This window comes from Apteryx rowi, unplaced genomic scaffold, assembly GCF_003343035.1.
Source record: "Apteryx rowi isolate R43461 unplaced genomic scaffold, aptRow1 scaffold_9, whole genome shotgun sequence".
In the NCBI taxonomy this organism is placed as follows: domain Eukaryota; kingdom Metazoa; phylum Chordata; class Aves; order Apterygiformes; family Apterygidae; genus Apteryx; species Apteryx rowi.
Window position 1 is genome coordinate 6,357,721 of NW_020451204.1, and position 7,549 is coordinate 6,365,269.

Below are 7,549 nucleotides of genomic sequence, written 5' to 3' on the forward strand. Positions count from 1 at the left end.
GACTAGATGATCTCCAGAGGTCCCTTCCAACCTCAGCGATTCTGTGATTCTGTGATTAGCCAAAGCTTATATTGCTCTGTTACATACATATGCATTACATTTCCTGCAATGAGTATACATATTCATTCTATTTCCTGGAACTAGTTATCATATTTGCATAGTCATTACGCATGCGGTCCGAGTCTCCGAGGGGCTTCTATGGGGGTCTCTGGTGGTCCCTAGTGGTTGCTGAAGAGGTGCCTCTTAGTGTCTTTCCACGAACTCTGAGCTCCTTTTCCATATGTGGTCTCGGCTTGGCTCATCTCTTTGTCTGAGAAAGCTGTCTCGTTCCTTACCTTGGTTTCAACCGGTTTCTGCTGGTTTATCTGTACTCCTTCAGGATGTACCAGTCACAGCTGAGAGAATTGTATCCTTGGGTGCATTCTTGTCCCAGGCCCCTGGTAACAACAGCACCCAGCCCTTTATCGACCACAAATATAGACCTTTGACCTCTGATCCATAGGAAAACTCTTGGTCACAGGTAAACAGCAAGTTAATAGAAGGCCCTAAAACAAAATTCAAGTGAGGGGAAGGGAAAAAAAAATCACAAAAGCAACTAGAGTAACAGCTTTATTATTGAAGTCCTAATTATAACTGCACTGAAAGGTCTGTTTATAATTCAGATATATACTGTAATTGCCTTCATAACCCAAACTAAAACAAAAACCCTGATAAATCTTCAGTCTGCTTCAAAATGAAGATAAAAGTCCCATCTAACGGACAATGTGGAGCAATACTACGCATAAAAATTCTGACAAGGACCTGCTTCTGATGTAGATATTTCTTCCATTGCATGTATTTGTTTACCAGTGTCTTAAGGAAAAGCATCTTTCACATCTGAAAAAATAAACAAAAATAAAGTGTAGTTAGTGATTTTATTATACTGATTTAGGAGTTTGAGAACTCAGATGCTTGTGTGTGTGTGTATACATATACACACATATATGTGTGTGCATATATATATTTATTTTTATATATATATATGCATTTTTAATATGCATTTTTAAACAAGAACAGATCAAACCTCAAAAAAAATTTTTTTTTCCCTGACCGCTAAATACAATTATTTCTTTTAATTTATTGCTTCTCTGGTAATCTTGGTAATACTATTGGTAATAACCAGTAATACTGGCTTGCGCAGTAATTCTCAAGTTACTGGACGGCTATATGACATCACACCCGCAAATAATTCAAAATACCTCACCTACCTAGCCATGGAGGAATGGAGGGTTGATGTGACTGCTCTTTATTTGTATCCTCATGTTAATACAGCGTATGATCAAAGCATTTTGGACACATACTTTAATGTAACCAAAGATTGATTTCAAGTGTAGCAGCCACATCTCTATGGTGCAGAGCGTAGAACCACACAGTAACATAAATAGCAAAACTGTTGGTTGTGGTGTATTCACGCTCTTTAAAAACAGTGTTTGTTCTGTTCTGTGTATGGATATGAAAAAAATCTGTCCTTTGTATTTTACTCTGATTAAAAAAAAACAAAACAGTGAATCATTTTCAAATCCATTTGATAAGCTTCACTAAAGTACAGACTAGGTATTATGAACTTAGTAAAGAAATGAGGAAGAGATTTTCTTTGTTAAGAAAACTGATGGTGACATTCATCTTCCTATTAAAATTAATGGCATTTAACAGGGATTGTGTCTTTGGAAAGAATTTTTTACAGCTTTATCTGTCATTTTCCTGAATTTTATAGAACGTTTCTATATAGCTGTTTTGCATTTGGCTTTAAGTTTTAATGTTTTCTGTTCATTAAATCACAAAATAATAAAAACTAAATGATCAGGATTTCTAAAGCACTACAGGAACAGTCCTAATGCACAGCGTTATAATTTAATAAGCATCTCAATTGACTATTAAAATCCACATTATGATCAGAACTGTAATTCCAAATATGAGGTCTTCTGAAAGCTTAATTTACTGTGCTGGGAAGTGGCAGCTGTTGCAGCTCAGCAAAATTAGTTTTTTAACTTACATGTCAGGGAAAACAGATGCAAATGAGACAATAACAAGAACAGCAACAAAAATCCACCACCAACATGCAGGTTCATTTCCCATCACCATGAGATTTAAGAAAGGTTTCTGCAGGTATGTCAGCTAACAGAAGGGAGACAAAGGAAAATGTGGACCCAAGAGAGAACAAGAAGGGGGATCTAGTGATGGAAAAGGTCAAGGGACTCATTGCTTTCTCTGGTCTTCTCTGGTTTGGTCTGTTTGCAGGCCTCCCAGGTTCTTGAGCCTGGCAGCAGAGTCTGGGGCATGAAGCATTACCCACAGTAAAGAAGACTGAGTTAGAGATCACGAGACATTCCCAAATCCATGGGACCAAATGGGATGCATCTGTAGGAGCTAATATCATTGCAAAGCTGCTCTCTGTCCTGGCAAAGGTTCACACTGACTGAAAAAAGGCAAACATAACACTCATCTTCACGAAGGGCAAGAAGAASGATCTAGGGAACCATAAGCTAGTCAGCCACACCTCAATCTCCAGAAAGGTTGCAGAGTAAATCCTCCTGAATTTGCCATGTCCAGGCACATGAAGGACAAGACAATTTGGAACAGCCTGCACAGATTTATCAAGGGCAAATTGTGCCTGACCAGTGTTCTTGCCTTCTGTGATGGACTGACTGGCTCTGTGGACCAGGGGAGAGCAATGGGGGTGTTATTTACCTTCACCTTAGGAAGGCTTTTGACATTAGTATCCTTGTAGCCAAGTTTATGAGATGGGTTGGGACAGGCAGACTATAGTGCGGGTGGATAACTGGCTGAATTGCTGGGTTCACAGAGTTGTGATCAGCAGTACTGAAGTCCAGCTGAATACTAGTGGCATCTCTCAGGAGTCAGAAGTGGAGATGATTCTGTTTGATGTCTTTATTAGTGACCTGGAAAATGGGACAGAATGAGCTCTCAGGAAGTCGGCAGATGACTGAGGAGCACTCAGTACTGCTGGAGGGCAGAGCTGCCACTCAGAAGGACCTCAATGGGGTGAAAATATGGGTTGGCAGGAATCCCTTGAAGTTCAGCAAAGGTAAATGCAGAGTGCTGTACCTGGCATGGATTAATCCCATGCAGCAGGACAGGCTTGGCCCTGACTGGCCAGGAAACAGCTTTGCAGAAAAGGACTCGATGGACAACGAGTTGAATATGAGCCAGCAGTGTGCCCTTGCAATGAAGAAGGCCAGCTGAATGCTAGGCTGTACTAGTAAGAGTACAGTCAGCAGGTCAAGGGAAGTGATTCTTCCTCTCTATCTAGCACTTGCAAAGCCATATCTGGACAATATGTCCAGTTTTGGGCTCCTTGGAACATGAGAGATATTGACATACTAGAGAGAGTCCAGTGGAGGGCTACCAAGATGAGCAGGCTGAAGCACATGATGCGCAAGGAAAGGCTGAGAAAATAGTTCAGCTTGGAGAAGAGAAGGCTCCAGGGGGATCTTACAGCTATCTACAACTACCGAATGGGAGGATATAGAGAAGGCAGAGCCAAACTCTTCTTGGAGATTTACAGCAAAACTATGAGAGACAATAGGCACAAACTGCAGGAAGAACAATTCCGATTGGATATAAGGAGAAAATTCTTCAAGGTGGGGTGGTCAAACACYGGAACAGGGGTCCAGAGAGATTGTGAAGTTTGTATCCATGGAGATATTGAAAACTCGGTTGGACACAGTCCTGAGTAACCTAATGTGACTTCAAGGTAGGCCCTGCTTTGGACCAGAAGACCACAAGAGGTCCCTTCCAAACTGAATTATTCTACAATTCTAAGAGTTCAGTCGTAGGGGCAGGGACATACCTTGAATGACCTATTACAATAGGAATGTATATCTGAACACAAATATATTTTACCTTAGAAGTATCAGGACCATTTTTTGTTGCCATTTTCCCACTTTGAAGGATGGAGATGTGGGGCGACAGCTTTCTTGTGCCTTAAAAAAAACGTAGCAGAAGATGCRTCAATATTGCAAGCAGAGGCGCAAAACAGCACTTGTCAGAGTATCAGCACTAGCTTAAGTTTATCTTAAGTAACAGCAGGAAAGACGCACAGCGACATAGCCCTAAAGTGGAGCTAACAACCAGGTGCGTACCTGGAATCAGAGTCTGGAGCAGCACAGTCTGTGCTGACATCTAAACTGCTGCTRTTGGATCCAGACCAAACCAGATCAAAGCTGGTTTAGAAATGCTTGGAGAAACTCCTCCATTTGCAAGACAAATGGTTGTGATGCAACTATTCATTTGTCAAGAGACAGGCTGCCACCAAGTTGAACATCYGGGAACTGCTGCCTTCCACAAAAGCAAAATCCTGTCTCTAGATCCTGCCACCCACTGAACATGCTTTGGGCAAACCCTACCRCTTATTGAGGCACTGCAGCCTGGCATCTCTCTCAAGCATGAGAAACAGGGTCAAGCATGAGAAACTCTGGATCACAGCTGTCCCTAAATCCTGAGCTGTGAGTACCTACCATCTCCTAAAGACAGATGCCTTCAGAAGCACCAGGGACAGCTRGATCCATCATGGCCACTCCAAGCACTAAGGACATGGGAGGCTATAAAACTCTCCTCCTGCATAGCTGGGTCTTGCAATGCCAGTTGATCTCAGCATTTACTGAGCTGAGCTCTAGAAGTCGCCTTCACAGAGGTATTGTTCCTGCTGAGTTCCTATAGCTCCCCCAAGGGGTCCCCTCCTCCCTCCCTCTCCCCACTCAATCACCTAACAGTGGAAGAACATCCATCTAAAGACTGAGTAAGGGGGTATTTATTGCCTTCCCTCACCTCAAGCACTGGCCACAGAGGTTGCAGTCATATCTTTTGGTGTTCCCCCAGAAGATCACTCCTCCCAGCTGTTTGCCAGACGCTCAGCAAAAAAAAGTCAATAAAACAATAAGTATTGGCCACTGTGCCTATCTGTTCCCACTCAGTCGCTCGGGTTTGCTGCACAATCCCACTAGTTCTCTTCGGCAAAAAAGGATAAATAATTCTGGAATTTCTACCAAAATACAAAATCAAAATCAAAGTAACACCTGAAAAAAAAAGACAAAAGTATTCAGACTTATGTACCCTCACAGATAATTTTAAAGAGCATTATTTTTCCCTCAGTGCAGAGGAGGGGGAAAGCGGAATGCTGAGGAAATCAAAATACTAAAGAGAGATTCTGAGAGATGCTAGGTTTCAGAGAATACAAGCTACTTATCAAATTTATTTCTTAGGCTAGTGAACATTCCCACTATAAAAGTTTTTTTCTTCTTGATCTCCACTCCTCTCATAATCTGACAGAATTTACAAGCAGCCTTCCCACAGAAATAGTGTTAATCGATGTAGTGGAAATAGATGTGGGCAGATATATCTGCATATGCAAATGAAAGTACACTCCATTTGTATAAGTGATTGGACAAAGCTGATAAAAAGAACTACTCACTGTTCTTTTATTTCTCATAGCTTTTTTTGATGCCAGCCTCTCAAAAATCGATTCAAAAGGAGCAGATTTTAAGGTGTTTCAGTATCTGCTGATTGCTTAAGGCTGCATGACTTTGGACGTTGCTAGCCCTCTCTATGCACAGGAATAGAAATCCTTCTGTAGCTTATATTTCAATCTTTTATTTAGCAAAACAAATCATAAAACWTCTTATACAAATCATTGCACTCCTCAACTGATTAGGTGCTGAYAACAGAGCACTTCACAACTAAAAAATCACCCACTTTGAATTCAGTGGTACATTTAGAAATAAATAGTCACATCAACTCTCACTAAGGGCAACACTGCAATTTCACCTTACAGAGTCAGGAAGCAACTTAGGAATGTAAATTCCAGCCATCAGGAAACAACTGAGTGGCTTTGGCCAGCATTTCAACTGAAAAGGGGTTTGCCAGGAGCTGGATTCAGCAGCTGTGAAGGGAAGTTTCTCTGAAAATCAGACAAAAAAAAGGGGGGGGGGTCTTGTCATGAAAGGTTTTAATGATATTGCAACTTGACTGTTGTAAATTTTCACTCACCTTATTCATTAAACTACCTTCCTCCACACATCCTCATCCTTAAAGATAAACATGGCTTGAATGTTAGAAGATTTAGCAAACAAGAACTGTTGGTTTCACAACCGGCTGATGGACTAATCAGCATAACAAGTAAAAACACCCCAGCATCTACAAAACAGTACATTTACATTTTCCTGCTCATCGTCAGCTTCTTACACACATCTAGAACCAGTTGGAAATAGGACAGATCTTTGTAACAAGTGCTTTCACATAACAGCATCCAACTGCTTTGTGTACATTTAATCTAGTGAGGGTTTTTTAATCCAATTAGATAATCTACATAGCGACAGTCTTGTCCATGACCATAAAGAAAAATCAACAAAAGCCAGCTCCACGGTTTTGTATCAGAATACAATCAATACAACGATTTTATATCAGAATACAGAGCAAACTTTACAAAATGTCAGCAAAAAAAAAAAGAATTAGGTCAGTATTTTTTGGACAGACAATTGAAATTGGATGCTTTGTTTTGGGGCTCAGAACTGCTGCTGCTGCAAAAAAAATGCTAACAATTATTTTTATTCATTTTTTTGAAGCAAAGTCAAACTCAGTTACTGCTTTGAGGTTTTGTTGCAAACAAACAACTCGGACAACGGGATACCTTTTTCTAGGAAAAGGATCATGAGGTTTTAAGCTACTCACRAAAGAAAATTTCTAGCCTTCCAAAAGGTGTCTGTAGAGAACACTACTGTGTAGAAAAAAAGATGATCCAAGTTTTACCAGAGATTTTGAAATTACCAGAGACTGGAAATTTAAGCCTTGCATGATGCACAAGACAGGTTCCTCTCTAGTGACTCATTTATTCATAGACAGAAGCCCTTGTCATTCTTGCTGGTAGTAGTAATGATTAGCGGAGATTTTCTTCTCTTCCTTGGTCTGAATTTCGAAGAATTAATACCACAATATCTGGGAAACACATTTAAAGAGTTGGTTCAGCAAAACACACTAAATTCTATTCAGCAGGAGAACTGCATGGTATGTCTCGACTCCTGTGAGTTTGTAGAGCAGAGCTAGGCAAAGCAGAGTTAGCAGTGAATGTGCTGCAGTTGGGCAGATTAACATACCATTGGGGAAAAGATGGATTTCACCATTTGTTCCACGTACACAGCTGGTCACGAACCCTCCTCTAGGTTATAGCAGGCGCAGTCTTCTGACTTACAGAGGAAACAATTCAAAACCATCACATACTTTGTGCTGATAAGTAAAATAAACAAAATAAAGTGGACAATATACTTGGAGATAACCTACTCGCCCAGAACTTTGGCGTGCAGCCAGAGATACTCTAGATAACCACTGGACATCACAGCTTGCAGAACTGAACAAAGAAATAATAGCAAGTAGCAATAGTATAATTACACTTAAAAAAAAAAAAAAGAGAGAGAGAGAGAGAGAAAGATAGATAAAGAAAAGAAAACAGCATGGAGGATTTCTCCTCTTTCCAGTCTGTAATTCAGATAGGAAACAA

The 7,549-nt window shown here is 40.5% G+C and overlaps 1 long non-coding RNA gene across 4 annotated transcripts; it reads right to left on the reverse strand.

Annotated features, from left to right (window-relative positions):
• Positions 1–596: 596 nt before the first annotated feature.
• Positions 597–7,471, reverse strand: LOC112978132. Of its 4 annotated transcripts, none has more exons than XR_003257756.1 (4): positions 7,149–7,471; positions 4,828–6,990; positions 3,904–3,983; positions 597–876 (listed from the first exon to the last, which is right to left on the reverse strand). It is a non-coding gene; the product is annotated as an uncharacterized LOC112978132 (long non-coding RNA). The 4 variants fall into 4 exon arrangements; XR_003257754.1 differs by having other exon boundaries at positions 4,828–5,956; positions 6,823–7,471; XR_003257755.1 differs by having other exon boundaries at positions 4,828–5,075; positions 5,824–7,471.
• Positions 7,472–7,549: the final 78 nt, after the last annotated feature.